Source organism: Cynocephalus volans, chromosome 10 (genome assembly GCF_027409185.1).
Source record: "Cynocephalus volans isolate mCynVol1 chromosome 10, mCynVol1.pri, whole genome shotgun sequence".
Lineage (NCBI taxonomy): Eukaryota > Metazoa > Chordata > Mammalia > Dermoptera > Cynocephalidae > Cynocephalus > Cynocephalus volans.
The window spans coordinates 16,660,367-16,676,626 of NC_084469.1; the positions used below are offsets into that span (position 1 = coordinate 16,660,367).

Below are 16,260 nucleotides of genomic sequence, written 5' to 3' on the forward strand. Positions count from 1 at the left end.
CTGTAAGAAAGTAGAACACAATAGTTTGCCAAATACCTGATCCACACAACTACTCTTACAGTAGTTCTTTTTTCTTTTTCTTTCTTTTTTTTTTTTTTTAAAGCTGACCGGTAAGGAGATCTTAACCCTTGACTTGGTGTTGTCAGCACCACGCTCAGCCAGTGAGCTAACCGGCCTCCCTATATAGGGATCCTAACCCATGGCCTTGGTGTTATCAGCACCACACTCTCCCGAGTGAGCCACGGGCTGGCCCTCTTACAGTAGATCTTGAATCTGTTTTACAATAATGAAGCACAAAGTTTTTATGCAGTATATTCACTATAAACTATAAATAACATTCCTATTAGAAAGTTGGGTAATACAAAAATATGAGAGACACTGAGGAGCAGGCAATCTATTGAGGGTCAGTGTATCTTACGTGCTTTGTAGTTTTCTGTCACTACTTTCAAAGAACCCACAGCACATGAGGAATAATAATCATCTCCCTTATTAACCTCCTTAATTAAAAAGTCTGTTGTTCGTAAAACTGGACCAATTATCACAAACTCTCATTTGCGTAATTAACCACAAGTCTGTTGCAAAGCATTTCGTTGGTGGTATCAACCAACGCGGGAGGATGGAGATTTACAAAAAATGGGTTTTTGTTAAGTTTGCCAAATCATGGGCTGTGCAACACTTCAAATTCTTTTCTTTCTTCTTTTTTTTTTTTTTTTAAGATGACCGGTAAGGGGATCTTAACCCTTGACCTGGTGTTGTCAGTACCACGCTCACCCAGTGAGCTAACCGGCCATCCCTATATGGGATCCGAACCCATGGCCTTGGTGTTATCAGCACTGCACTCACCCGAGTGAGCCACGGGCCGGCCCTAATACTTCAACTTCTAATTAGATGTTTAATGCCTCACAGTAAAAGACTGATCACCGCAAGCAAGCAAAGCTAAATTATTTTCTTCGTGCTGTAATATTTCATTTGATAAGCTAACAAAAGGATAGATTTATATACCTTCCAACTTTTCAGTCAGGAATTCTTCTACACTGCGTTCCATTTGAGGATGCTTAGTTCTTCAGCAACGTTCCCATTGTCGTCCAAAAAGCTTTAGCACGGGGTCTGAACCGTGAACATACTCGATTTGTAGCCCTCTGAATAGTTTGGGTTTATCACTCCTGACAAAAGCTTGGACTTGAGGGAACCTCCCCAATTTTCATACACAGACTTCAAGAATAGCTCCTGCATACAGTTTTTTGGTTTCAAATTGTGCTTCCTCCTGACAGCATCCTCTGCAATCACTGTCCAAGAAGATCACAAGAGCTGCACAGCAAGTTGCTAGAGAAGCCTAACTCTCTGCCCCATGCCTCTGATGACGACTCTGCCCCGGAAGCAGACACCGCTCGGAGCACAGTCGTCAACAGCAACCTCAGCCCAAACGCCGGCCGGCCGGAGACACCCACCCTGCCCAGCCGCCATCGCCACCATCTCCAAACAAGTTTTCCTGAAAGCGCGAGAGACTCCAATTAGCGCCCGAGCTCTGCCCGCCAGGCTGCGCTGATGCCCTCGGGAGGCAAAGGTCGGGCAGCCGTTATTGGACCCACTCACAGTGGGCAACCTTCGGCTGAGGGAGGCGATGTGACAGCCCAATGTCGTGCTGATGGTACGGAAGCCGAGCAACGCCACGAACCCGAGAGACAGGAGCCAGCCTGTACGGTCACCCTCCGTCCGGCGCCGGTGGCCTCGCCTGTCCACGCCAGGCTGGCGTCCTGGGGTCCCGGTCACCCAGCGTACCCAACGGCTCCCAGCACGCGGCGCTCTCCGGCTTCCGAGAGCGGTTGGCCCCGCCCCGCGGCTCCTCCAGGCCTCGCGATTGGTTCTGCGGGCCAGGGGCGGGGCCGGAGCGCAGAGCCAACCTGATGGCGCCAGCGCCACGGGCGCCTCTTCACGTTGTCAGTGGCCAGGAGGTGGGAGGCCCAGAGAGGAGAAGAGGAACTGAGTTTGAGGGTTAGAGGAGGCAACCTGGTGCTGCCCTGCCTTTGGGCTTGGCCCCTCCATCCTCGGCATAGAGCCTCTGAGGGCACTTCCTTCTCTCCTACTGCCTAAAGGAGGATGGGAGGTTTGGAGATCCCAGTCCAACCCCAAGAGCTCATCTCATAATAAAAGTGGTAATAATAACTAATATATTGTGTGTACTTACCAGGTGTTAGGCATTGCGCCTAGTGCTTCTCACTTAATCTTCCCAACAATCCTATAAAATAGGGGTTACTTGTATCCAGCTTATACAAAAGAAAACGGAGATGCAGAGATACGGCACAACTCCCACGTTCTAAAACTCAGCAAGTGCCAGAGTTGGGTATCAGGCCTGCCCAACCTCAGGCAAGGACCATGACCACTACCAGCCACTGCCACTGGCTTGCTGGGTAACTCGGGGACAGGTGGGAGTTAGGAGAGGGTTTATCCAGCCATTATTTTCTAAGTCGATTGCTGAGTTCTGCCATGCATTGTCCTGGAGGATCCCAAGATGCCACCAGGCGTCAGACACACTGAGATTCCCAGCACAATGTGGACTCACTGGTGGGCAATGCCTGGCAGGGGCAAAAATGTGGAGGTAAGGGGCCGAGCCCGTGGCGCACTTGGTAGGGTGCTGCGCTGGGAGCGCGGCGATCCTCCCGCCGCGGGTTCGGATCCTATATAGGACTGACCGGTGCACTCACTGGCTGAGTGCCGGTCACGAAAAAACGACAAAAAAAAAAAAAAAAATGTGGAGGTAAGGAAGTTCGAGAAAATGTGGCTAGATTCAGGTTCCAACCAAACCCTGAGCCCTCACGAAGTGGTATCTGGAGGGGCCATGTCTGGTGTCTGGAGAGGCCACATCCTCTCAGAACACCAGCCTGCAGCAGGCAGCTCTCAGCACATGCACCCAGGTGGACACACATTGTTCCCTGGGGGCCTGAAAGCAGAGGGCCCATGTCCGGAGTGAGTACAGGGCAAGTTGTTACACTTCTCACTGTGTAACGGAGACGGAAAAAGGATTCCTCAAAGCACCATGAATGTGATGAGAAGCCCGAAGGGACTGCACCTCAGAAACTCCTCTGTTAGAGAAAACTGGGTACAGCCCCGATTCAAAGTTGGCTTCTGGTTTTTATTGTCAAGACAAGGAAGTTTCACAAGAAAAATCAGTTGATTCAATCATTTCAAAAGGACACAAAGACACGAGCAGTGTGACAAAAGTTATCTATGGCTAAGTATAGGTTAAACAATGGAAACTAGTAACATCAGTAAAATTAGCAATGTGACATTCCAAAGTACAATTTGTGAAAAGCTAAGTTGGTCAGACTGTGATCATTATCTAAAACACAACCTCTCCTCAAATGATTTAAGCAAAGTTACATTCTTATGATTAAATCTAAGTATAATTATCTCTAAAGTTTCCACCAACAGACAGCTTGCCCCTCACATTTTTTTCATCTTTTCCTTCAGCAATTCTTAAAATCTTTTAACAGGATCAGTATGACAACCATCTGTTAGCTCTAAAATCATTAAAGTATACAATTCCATACCTAAGCAGTGATTAGAGTTAATTAGATGGGCTGTTGCCACACTATCTGTAGACTGTTGTCTCCTAATCGAGGACTTTTGTCCTATACATAAATTTACCTAAAAACCCTATTCTAAAAATCAAATGAGAATCAAGATTTCTAGCCCTCTACACAAGTCACAGGAGGTGAGGCTGCTTTCCTCAAAGAGGGATATGATTTCGAAGATAAAACCCCCAAGGTGGAGGGCCCTGGGGCTGGACTCAAGATCCTGGCCTCCAGGAGGTTGCTCTGAGTTGACCCTGTGGACAGACTGGGGATGGTGGCCCTCCTCCCCCACAAGGATCAAAGAGGGGGTGGAGTGAGACAATGGGAGGGCAATCTGGCCAGCAGAATCTGGTGGGGGGAGGCTTCTGCCCCCCTTATCCCGCCATCCTGGCCCTGCTGCCTCCTCCACCCTGGAGACAACCAGGTGTGGCCCAGGATCCCGGAGGTGCAGGGGGAAGGGGGTGGTGCCTCTGCTCCTGGGGCGCTGGCCTGGCCCCCGAGGGGACAGGGAGCCAGGACACCAGGGATTTTCTCTGGCAACCGCACCCCAGCCCCAGCCCCAGAGGAAGTTTGGCCGGGCGCTCTCCGCCGGTGCCTCCCTCCTATATTGAATAGGAAACAGGGCAGCGTGGGAGCCGGGCGGTCGAGGAGGGAGCGCCGGACGCCGAGCCCACGCACTTCTGCTGGGGCAAGTGGAGGCAAGGTTAGCGAGCGGACGCCTGGAGGTGCCAGGGCTGGCAGGGCCGGGCTGGGGCGCTGAGCCGGGGTTGGGGGGTGCCGCAGGTGGCCGGTGCTTATCCGGGAGCTCCGCGCACCTGCTCCCCTTCAAACGGCGCTGTGGCGGGAGCCGCGCAGGCCGGAGAGGAGGACCGCGTGCGCCCGGTCCCCCTGGGGAAGTGTAGGTAGGCTCCTCCTCGCCCCTGTCAGACACAGCTGATTTGGGGCTTGGGGACCTGCCTCCGGGGTCAGGAAGGGAGCAAGGCCAAGGCCCCCAGCGCCAACCCAGGCGTTGGCGCCATTGTAGCTCGCGTCGCCCGGGCGGTGGACGCAGGGCACCTCCTGGCGACGTGTGCATTCTTGCGCTCCAGGGACCCTCCCCGCTCCCCCAACCCTCCCCTTCTCTTTACTCCCCCAGGGTGGGGTAAGGAGCCGAGGTCCGGGTCCCCTCCCTACCCAGCCGGAGAAGACTGCGCTCCGGTGGGCTCCCCTGCCGTGGGAATCCCGCTCCGAGTTTTTCCAGACCCGGCCTGGCTGCGCCGGGAAAGGATCCGGAGAGGGCGGAGGTGGGCCCGGAGCGGGTAGTGCCGGCAATCCGGCTGCAAAGGACTTGTAGTCAGTGATTCAGGTTGCAAATGGCCTTGTTCCGAACGGGAACGCCCGGGCGAAACAACCAGTCCCAGCCCGACCTTCCCAGAGCAGCGCGCCCAGGGGCAGGGGCTCGCGGACAGCAAATCCCGCAGGAGCGGGGCCCTACCCTCTTAGAGCTCCTCTCGCGACCCGCCTGCGCCCCTGCAGACGCAGCCCTCCTGGCTCCGGCCCCTCCCCAAGCCTTCTCATGCTCTGGGCCTCGTTCCCAGTGCCCCTCAAGGGTCCCGGCACAGGCATTCTGGCTACCTCTCGCCCCTGCGAGACACAGCTACGTGGGAGTTGGGGACAGCCCTTCTGAGCGTCCCTCCCCTTCTTTGCTCCCTTTCCAGCTCCTGCTCCCCGCGGTCTCCAGCTTTGCCCTTGGAAGCCCTGACCAGGGAGATGGTAGGGGCCCGACCTGCCATCGGCCGGCTCCGCCCAGCCAGCCCACCCGCTCCCTGAAGCCCGCCCAGACAGCGTGAGTGAGCGGCGGGGTGCCGGGGGAATGTGGCGGGACGGGAGTGTCCTCTACCCTGAAGTTTGTTGGCTCAGCTCTGGGCAGCGCACTGGCCCCGCCTCCAAGTCCCACTGTGCTCAGTGACTCAGTTTACATCCCTTTCCGCATTGAGGAACGCTTGAGAAAATAGAGAAGTAGCGCTCTGGACCCCCGACGGACCCTGTTCCTGGGATCCTTCAGCCTCAGCAAGCGGCCAGGCTCCCGGCTGCTGGTCCTGGGCCACCTTTGTGGGGCAAGAGGTGTGGTCAGCGTAAGGGTTTGGAGGGACCAGGCGCTTCCGGATGAGGCCACCGACTCATAGCTTTGATAGAGACACACAGGCTGCTCCCCTCCCCCGACACACCAGGAGCCAGGCTGAGCCAGCACGGGGGCTGGGGAGGGGGGACTTACGGTGATCACTCTAGAGAGCTTCGTGGGCCCCTGAGGACACGGCAGGATAGTCACTGTCATGAAGTGCATTCTTTAGGGGCCACTCTTACGGGGCAGTGTAGGCATCACAGGACAGGTGGGCAGGCCTCGATGGCCGAGCCTCTCAGGATGCGACGTGGGAGCTGGAGAGCAGGGGGCGGTGCGTGCCAGGCTGGGCTGGCCGGACTCCCGGTTCTCGTCTGGACAGCCCCAGGGTAGAGCGGCGCAGGGGCCGGTGGCGCAGACGCCTGGAGGGAGGGGGCACTGCGGCGCCTCCGCGGCAGGACAAGGCGGGGCGAGGGCGGGGCAGGAGGGAGAGAGGCTGTTCTTCCCACTTCCCAGACGGGGAGACCGAGATTCGGTCAACTTTTAGGCAAATGTGTCGACCTTATCGCGGGCAAACTCCCCATGTCTTTGAGCCAAGGCTTCCCTGGCAGTAAACCTGGACCAGTGTTACCCTCAGTCTCCCCACTACAGGACTGAAGTGAGGCGCAAACATGATCATCAACGCCGCAGAATGAAGGGGTTGTCCTAATTCCATCACTGGGTGTAAGAGTGGGAGCCGTAGGGATTATTTTACTCAAGTCCCCATTTTAGGGATGGGAAAACGGAGGCTCGAACGCACACGGTGAGTGCAGGCTCGGGACTCAAACTTTGGTTGGTATTCTGTCCCCTGGCGCGGTGCTCTTCCCGTCTCTGCGGCCCTGACCTCTGTGCCCCTGTCCTTGCTGCCCGCAGGAAAACGCCGCGGCCGCGATGGCCGCGGGCGTCGAGGGGCACGTGTACGTGCTGGTGGAGCACCCCTTGGAGTCCACCGGTAAGGACGGTCTCCCTGTGCGGCCCTGCGCGGCGCGGCGCTGCCATCCAGCTCAGCAACCCCGCGCCTGCCTGTACGTGCGGCCCGCGCAGTCCCTGGACGACCTGGGCAGCGCGGGCAGCTTCAAGGCCTGCAGGCTGGCCGGCTCCTGGGTGTGCCCGCGGCCCCTGGCGCAGGGCGACTCGGAGAACGTCTACGAGGCCACCCAGGACGTGCGCGGCCCGCCGCGGGAGGAGAGCCCAGAGCAGGTAAACGGAGCTGGGAGGCGGGCAGGGCGCGCGAGAAGACTCGCTCAGCTTAGTGTCCGGCTCGACACCGATCTCCGTGTCCACCGCCAGCTCGCCTTCTACCTCAGGGATTGGGACACCCCTGGGGGAGAAGGGGGCTGCCACAGCAGTTTTCCCACTCTCTTCCCTCCCACCCGGACTCACCACCTGGTCCTTCCCTGTACCCATCCTAAACCCATCCAGTGACCCCCTCCTCTCCAGATCCCAGGCCTAGCACCTACTTTCTGGGACAAACTCCAAGGACAACCTGAGGCAGCTGTGATTGAGATAAAGGAACCAGCCTCAGGACAGACCCACCTATCCCCCACCAGGGCCAGCCAGGGGGCCTTCTAGAAGGGGGAGTTGGTCAGAGCAGGGAGCTGAGGCCAAATGGAGGGTCCAGTGAGTCCCCTTGTCTGTACTATCTCCTACCAACAACTCCCCCGCCCCTAGCCAGGGCAGCTGACCTGGGGTGGCTCAGCAGGTTTCTTCACACCTGGCCCCACCTTTCCCTTTCTACCTGTGACTCACCTGCAGCCCTAGGCTGACCCAGGAGCCAGGAGCCCCACTGGCTATGACCTGGCTTGTGAGAGAGGTATCCCTCTCCCACCCTCGCATGCCTGGCCGTGGAGAGCCCTCCCTGCCCTGGAGCCTGGAGCTCATTACTCACCTCTTAGTTTCCTGTCCCTGCAGCCCCAGGCCTCTTGAGATGGGCCCCATGACAATCCACCTGCCTGTCCCATTCCTTCTGAGCCCCAGCAGCTGGCCTCACTCTAGACCTATTTCCTCTGCCCTTCCTAGAGCTGTTTCTGTCCAGTAGCAGGAGACGATGGGCATCAGTGCTAAATGCCAGCCCTGATGGGTGGTCAGTGCCAGACCCTCGGGCATGGGGAAGTTCATGATCACAACTAGGGGGTAGCTTATGGGCAGGAATGTGGTCAGGGCTCCGCGCCACAGTGCTGGGGAGATTCGGAGCTGGGTCTGGGCTGGGGAGCCAGGGGACAGTGGCTATTGTTTGACGTCGGGGGAAATGGGGATGCCAGGGCTGGAGCCCAGGAGCATGGGAGCTCTTGCTAAAATTAGAGAGGCTCTGCTTCCAAATTGAGGAAGGATTCTGGTGTTGAAGGGATTTCCAGAGCTGCTGCCAGGGCAAGATGAAGCATGCGGGACCCTTCTATCTATACGCACCCTGTATCCTCTCCTCCTGGCTGGAGGTTTCCTTTGAGACATGAAGGTGAGTCGGGCAGGGGTCCCTTCTGGACCTCTGTGTCTGTCCCAGGGGCTGGGCCAACTCAGTCTGAGAGAAGAAGCAGAGGTAGCAGAAGGTGCCCTGCCTCCAGATCCCTCAGCTTTCTTCCTTCCCTGCTGCACAACTAGAGACCCCCTGGCCCATTTGAATGTGTAAATGACTGTTTCCCCTATAAAAATACTTTAACCTTATTACAAATATTTGGGTAATAGGGGGAAATTTCAACCTAATCACCATTAGCATTTTGGTTTCTTTCCATTTATCCCACTTTCCTAGGCTTTCATGTGGGGGAGCTCACCGTAGGGGCCTCATGGTGTACTGACCACTGTGCATCCTTTTCTGTCACTTACCATGTTCACTTAGTAAATGCCATGTGCTGTATTGGGCACTGAGAAGTGATGAAAAACAAGGCGTGGCCCCTGCCCTCAGGTAGTTCTGTCCAGGAGGAGAGATTGGCCAGCAAATCCAGTTATGGTGTGGGGGATACATCTGCAAAGTGCTGTGGGGGGCACATTGGAGGAGCTCCCCTCCTGGGATCTTGTTGGTGAGAGGCAAATCTAGGAATGCTTCCTGGAGGAGGAAGGTGATGTCAGAGGTGACTCCTAAAGGTTTCTACAATTCCTTCCCATGAAACCCTCTGGACCCGGAGCTTTTTCAGTAGCAGATTTTTTTGTCTCACGTTTTCTACTAGTTCTCTAGTTAATTTTGGCCATTTTTACATTTTATTAGGAAAGCATACATTTTCCCTAGATTTGTAAAATCTCCACTTTTAAAATTTGTTATGGGTTTTTTTGATGTCCAAGTAAATGATTATTCTAACTTTTTTATAGACGTATAGAAAAATTGTTTATTTTCTGTTTAAGGGATATAAGGTTCCAGATATAGCAAATTAAGTTTATTGATTATATTATTCAAACTTCCACTTCCTTTCTATCCTTTTTTTGGTCTTTTACTCTGATTCTGACAGAGGTTTGTTAAACCTCCCACTCAAGTTTTCTCTATGAAGTTATTTTTGTGTTTTCAATAGTTTTTGCTTTTCATATTTAACTGCAATGCTGTTGGGAGCATGCAGATTTTAACTGTTCTGTCATCTCAAATGGTGCAGTTCTATCATTACACGGTGTCCCTCTTTCCCCCGTCTTAGCACTTAACCTTAAATATTACCTTCCTATATTATTCATATGGCCACTCTTTACTTTATTTGACTTTATTTTTGCAGTTTCCCAGTAGTTCTTGGTATCCTTTTATTTTCAACCATTATCAACTTTATTAAAAAGTGTATTTCTTGTATATATCACATCACTGTATTTTTAAACCCAAGCTGACTCTTTGTCTTTTAATTGGAGAACTCAGTCTCTTCACACTTCACTTAAGTGATATCAAGTATTTGATTTTATTACTCTGGCCTATTTTACATTTATTAGTTTACTGTGTGGTTTTTTTTCCCCTTCGATCGTGTCACTATTAATTCCCTTTTCTTCCCCTGTTACGCTTCCCATTTCATTAATGGCTTCTGCCCCTTTCCCTGGGATTCCTAATCAAACACATGTTCTATAGGATGTGCCTACACGGGGATTCTTTTTCTCAGTGCTCCCATCTGGAACTCACAGGACTTGTCAGTTTTCAGTCGGTAGACTCAGGTCTTTTTCAGCTTAGTAAAATCTATTTGTTGCTTGATTGTTGTTTCTTTTCCCTTTCTTTCATTTGCATGTTAGCTCTCCTGACTGGGTCCTCCCAGTTTCTTATCTTTTTCCTCTTTATTTCTACCTCTATGTACTTTTGCTCTGACGTTTGAGATATTTCTTCTGCCTGATTTTCCAGGCCACAAATTTGAACCTTAAGAGTGAATATGTTCTCCTTCAGTTGGTACAGTGATATATTTTAAGTTCTAAAAAACAGTGATTGATTGATTGATTGATTGATTGATTGATTGGTGGCTGGGACCTTGGTGTTATTAGCAACCCCCCCCCTTTTTTTTAAACTTTTTGCTTGACTTGAATATCTCCTTAAGATTTCTTATTTTTTATTCCAGTGGTAATTGCATTTTCCAGCACCTCTATCTTGCTAATAGCCTTGAATTTTTTAAACTAGGTAATATATTTACAGGTTTTTTAAAAAATCAAAACAATATTAGAAAGTGTATAGGGAGACTCACACATACCCCTGCTTTCTTGCCCTGTTCTCCATCAACTCAAGTCATCACTTTCATTCATTCTTTCATGGTTTTCTTCTGGTGTTTCTTTATACAAACATACACTGGTATGAATAGATATCTGATTACTTGATTTTCTGTCTCTCTTACACAAAGGTAGTACACTGTACACACAGTTCTACACCTGGTTTACTTTTTGCCTTTTTGATTTAACAATATGTCTTGGAGATTGTGCATACAGAGGCTTCATCTCCTTCCCCCAGCTACATGGTTTTCCATTGTAGGGATATGTCATAATTCATTTAACCAGTCTCCAGTTGATGAACCCTTGGGTTGTGTCCCAACTTTTGTTATTATGAACAATACTATAATGAATAATCTTTTGTACATGCAGAGGTAAACGTTGGAAAGATTCCAGAAGTAGGATTTCTGGGTCAAAGGGTAAATTATAGGTATTTGATAGGTATTGCCAAATTGCCCCCCATGAGCCTTATACCAATTTGCTCTTCCACCAACACAGATGAGAGTGTCTGTTTCCCCACAGCCTTGCCAACTGGGCATTGTCAAACTCTTCTTTTCTGCTAGGCTGACAGTAAAATATATTATCTTAAGGGAATTTGAACTTACATTTCTCTTTCCAGTGAGGATGAGTATTTTTGGTTGTCTCATAAATCTCTTTTGAACAACCCCACTCTTTCCTTCTGCCTTGACATTGACTTGTTCAAGAGTCCAAACCAGTTGTTGTTGCCTGTTTACTTCCTTGTGGGGGGTGTCACTATGTTCCTCTAACCCCCATATTACCTGAGAACCAGTGGGTCTGGAAGGCTTAGGCAGCTGGATCATCAAGGCTCAGAGACAGATGAGGGTAAGGAAGCCCACCGAGGCTGACTCCAGGTCTCTGTATAAGCAACAGAGGTGATGCTGAGACGGGGAAGGGAGGAGGGAGAAGACAAATTTGATTTCGGACATGCAGCTTTCGAGGCATGCAAAGGACATGCAGGTGGCAGTTGGGTATCCAAGCCTAGAGATGGAGTTGTGACAGCTGGTTGAGCTCTCCCACGGTGGCGATAGCATGAGAAGCAAGGTGAGACCTCAGGCATCGTCAGGCAAGGGGCAGAGGAGGCCGAGCCTGTGCCTGAGAGATGAGAAGAAGCAGAGAGGGAGGAAGAAAACCAAGCCCACGAAGGAGAGGATTTTAAGGAGTGAACACTGGAGAGAAGTCATCCAGAGGAGGACCAGACTGTCACTGAGGAATCTGTGGGAAGCCTTCTGAGCAGTGGTACTGAGTGAGGGGACAGAGAATTCAGTTCTGAAAAGGAGGAAGGGAGAAAGGAATTAGTTGGTAAAGGGGGCGGTGCAGAGCTGGGCCAAGGGGGTGCACTATTTTTGGTGGTGGTGGCTGGCTGGAACAGGGATCAAACCCTGGACCTTGGTGTTAGCAGCTCTAAACAACTGAGCTAACTGGCCAGCCCACATTCTTTCTTTTTAAGATAGAGAGACCTTGAGTTTGTTGAAATGCCAAAGGGACAAAAGTAGTCGGGAGGGACGGAGGGACTGGAGATTTGAGGTGAGGCCACCTCTAAGCAGGTGGGAGGCTATGGGTTCCCCGGGCCCTGGTTGGGAGATTGGCTTGGGTGGGATGCCCCTGTGCCTTCCATCAGGGGTGGGAGAAGGAGTGGTGGGTGCGGATGCAGATACCTTTGAGGGGGTGGGCAGAAGGTGACCACCTTTGATCCCATTTTCTCACCTCCCTAGGTTGGCTCATACCCGTGGCCTTCAGTGGCTGGGGGGTTCCTTGCTAAACCATTTCTGTTCTTCCCTGGGACCCTGCTGGGTCTCGCCAGCCTTACACAGGTGGTGTGAGCCAATGAAGGGGCCCACCCCAGATCTGCCCCACCCTAGAGGAGCAGGCCAAGCAGGCAGTCCTGTGAGGTCACCCAGAGGCTGTGGGCAGAGTCCAGGGCCGAGGGTGGCCAATCAAAACCTGAAGTCAGGAAAGCAGAAGTGCAGCCCTGCTTTTCCCCATGTCCCCGTGAGTGCGCGAACCCAAGGGCCTGCTCAGCAGTTTTACAGAAACCAGCCCTGTGAGGGAGGTGGGTGACAGCCCTAGTCTACAGATAAAAAACCAAGGCCCAGAAATTCAAGTGGTTGCTCAGAGAGATGCTGAGGCAGTCTACACAAGAGCCCAGGACTCTGGACTCCTGCTCTGTTCTTTTTTCCTTTTAATCAACTGAAGCTTATGCCCGAAACCCAAGCAAAGAGTCTTACCTAAAGCCGTTACATTTGGAATCTCATGCTACATCCATGTAATGAGATTACATTGAGCCACGGCACCTCACTTATGCTACACAGCCGAATCATCGGAGAGTTCTTAAAACAAAATATGTTGCCCAAACCAGTTCCATCAGAATCTCAGAGGGCTGAGCCAGGCATGGTCCCCTGCTGTTTGGGGGCATTTTATTTTTGCCTCCAGCCCCAGAGGATAGGATTTTCCTATTGCACCTGCTCCTGCCCAACACTTCCTCTTAGGGTTTGTGGGAGAGATGGCGTGATGTGCAGCTGGTCCTTCTGGTACCTCCCCATGTGTCTCTCAGAGGCGTGAGGGTGTGGTTGAGGGACAAAGACCCCACTAGGGGAGGGGCAGCCCGGACAAAGGCCTGAGCACCAACCTCTGTGGCCAAGAGCAGGCTGGGCCAGTGCAGGTTTGTTCGGTCCCTGTGGTATGGGGCTGGAGCCTGCTGGGAGGCCACAGTCATGGGGGCCAGGCCTGTCACTGGGGAAGAGAAGCCCTAAGATGCTGCCTGACAGTTCTGCAGCCCCAGCCCCCCCATCACTCCTGCCCCTACCATGGGGAGACCCTGTCCCCCTAACCTACCTGCAGGGCAGTGCTAAGTGTCTGGTTCCCACACCTTTCTGCCTCCCTCCCCTCCCCCACCCTGCTCCTCCCTGGTGGCTCAGAGTTTCTGGATGCTGTGGAATTTACAGAGGCTGTTTCTGTCTCCTGGTCCTGGCTCCATCTCTCTTGGTGACTTGTCACATGTGTGTGTGCATGTGTGCATATCCAGGTCCCTGGTCTCAGGGTGAGGACAGTGAGGTGTGTCACGTGTGTGATGAGTAAGGGGTCTCCAGGCCTCGGCATTTCCCTCTGTTCTCCACCCTCGGCCAGGAAGGAGAGGACTAGTCTGCCCCTGGGGGTCTGGGCTTCTGAGTGGGGGCACAGGAGATGGGGTGGGGAGTGACACTAGAGCATTTGAGGGCAGAGTAGGGCATAGGCCCCAGACTTGCTCTGAATGTGATCTTACCAAGTGTCCCACACTCCAAAGCCACACCATGCCTTGCTCTACTTGGGTGTCCTTGTCCTGAGCCCACAGTGGGCAGGGGAGAAAGGAGAGCAGGGTGGGGCAGGAAGATTACCAAAATGGAAGAATGGGGCCCAGGGTAGGATGGTGGGGGTCAGAGCCTGAACTAGGAGGGAGCTGGGCAGACACTGCAGGAGAGTCTTTAGGGGGTGGGCTGATGGGTGGGCAGGTGCTGTGTGGCCCTTGGGGCTGGTGAGGAAGCGCCTCTGAGACAGGGAGGGAAGACAAAATGGTCCCCATGGGCTTGAAGGAGGGGCTGCAGCTTCTCACCCAGGACATGCTGTGTCCACTGTGCATGGCCGGGGTCTGAACACCCACCTACTTAAGGGGGTGAAGGGAGAAGAGGCCAGGAGGAAGGTCTTACCTACGTAGAGAGGGGAAGCTGGTACCTGTCCCCTCTCTGGGTCTTTAGAGAGTAGGGGAGGGGCCTGGGCATACTCATTCATGTATGTGGACATGCAGTTGGGGGTGGGTGCATATGGGCACACAGGTGGCAGAGGGCACATGCGTCTTTCTGACCAGTTCTGGAGGAGGGTGTTGCAGGGAGTCAGGCAGGCAGATGGCGGTGTGGTCAGATTCCCTCATGTCCTCCACATGGCTGGTGGGGTCCAGACATCACTCCCTCTGATACCACATCTGCCCAGGCCCCTTCCTCTTTGGGCACCCTTGCCCTGCCCCCACAGGCTTTCTCTTTCCCATCACATCTTCATGGGCCTTGAGGGAGTTGACAGCCACTCCTTGTCCATTTCTGCCACAGGAGCTACTTCAGGGCAGCCCAGGCCCTGCACACAGCTGCTCCTTCTGCCTGCCCCATCTGCACAGCAACCCCTCCTCATCTGCCTGCGGCTGCACGGTGCTCTTCTCTCTGTGCAGCCTGCTCCACGGCTGGGGCTGGGCCTGGGATTCCGAACTCACCAGTAATCAGAGCACTGAGTGGGGCAGTCAGTGGTGGCCCTGGAAGCATACAACCCCCCCCCAGCCTGAGGCCCCTGCACCCCACCCCCATGGCAGGCAGTCTCTGTCTCAGGCAGCACTTCTGCAGCCCCAACAGGACATGGGCTGATGGCTCAGCCTCCTGCCATCTCCTGGCAACTTCTTGTTTCCCTGTTTCCCTGTGCCAGCCCTGGGGTTGTGCCCCTCAGCTCCACCTGCAAAACATTCCCAGGGCTCTGTCCCAGCATCTCGGAGGTGACAGGAGGGTGGACATGATTGCCAGACTGACCAGGAGGCAGAGTCGGGCCCTGCAAGCACAGGTAGGGGACGCTGATATTAGGGGTGAGCTCAGCCTCTGCTGGGATGGCAGAGAGGCCTCTGGGGTGCAGGGGCTCCCAGTGAGCCTCCATCCCCAGCCCTGCTAGGAACTGCAAGAGCTGGGGTCTGGAGCAGGGAGTCTCAGGGAGGAGGGGTATGACCCTTCTTTCTTCTTTCCTTCTCAGAGGCCCTACCTGTCTGAGAGGGGTGGCAGAGAGATGCTGAGAAGTGGTCAGCTCAGGGCAAGAGGCAGGACTGCCACCTGCTTGTGGACAAGGGGAGGGAACTGGAGACAAGGGGAGAGCCACTGTGGGGACATGCTGGGGGGCCGGGTGGCTGGGTGTGGGTACAGCTGGGGCCCTCTTGCCTCTGTCCTGTGGCCTGAGGTGGGGAGGCCACTTCCTCTTTCCCACTCGGTGTCCCCTATGTTTCTAGGATACTACCCAGGAGTCCTTAGTGCCATCATTAGGACCCTGCTCTGGCTCTTCTCTAGGCCTCCAGGAGTGGGGAACAGGGGTAACAGGCCCTGCTGTAACCCTTGAAGGCTAGAGCATGTGGAAGGCCTGGCCCCACCTAGCCCCCAGGAGCCCATCAGAACCCAGCTGAGGCTCTGCCAGGAGAGGAAAGCACCCCTATCTTGGCACTGTGAGGGCTCTATGGAGAGTCTAGAGTTTGAAGGGGCTCCAGGATGCTGCAGTTCAGTGCCCTCCACAGGCCTGTGGCATCTCTAATGGGGAGTGGGCTCTACCTCCTCTGTTCCACCAAGCCCCCTCACCCCCAAAGGCAGTCAGGCTTCTGGGACAGCCCCAATCCTCAGAGAGCTTCTTTCAAAGGGGTACCACCCTGCCCCCACAGTATGATTCTGCATCTTTTCTTCCTTGTGACAGCCTTGTCACTCGGGGGACCAAAACTTCTACCTCCAAAATATGTTCTACCTGCTGGGACTCCCTGTGGACTCAGCCATGGCCAGTGGCCTGCCAAGTACAAATCCCTGCTTCAAAGAGCCTGGCTCCTTCCTGGCTTATCCAGCCCCCATGGGGCCTTCCAACCTTTGCCCCAGGGAGAGGCAAGGCCACTGCCTCAGTGGCTCCAGCTGGGTGGGTAGGAGGTGTGTTTGGTTCATCCACCTTCCTCTACCCACTGCCTCCATCCTGTCCTACCGAGGAATCTCCTGTTTCTGTGGCTGAAACCCTCATTCTCAGGAAGTTCTTGCTCAAAGCTACCCCCAGTCTCTCCTATAGTGTCAGGAGTATGTGTTTGTTGCTGAAGTTTGGCATGGGATTGACTTGGGTACCAACAAGCAATAAGTGTTTCTGGTAGAT

The 16,260-nt window shown here is 53.7% G+C and overlaps 1 pseudogene; it reads right to left on the minus strand.

The window, feature by feature from the left end:
• Positions 1-994: 994 nt before the first annotated feature.
• On the minus strand, positions 995-1,473 carry LOC134389499 (selenoprotein F-like; annotated as a pseudogene).
• Positions 1,474-16,260: the final 14,787 nt, after the last annotated feature.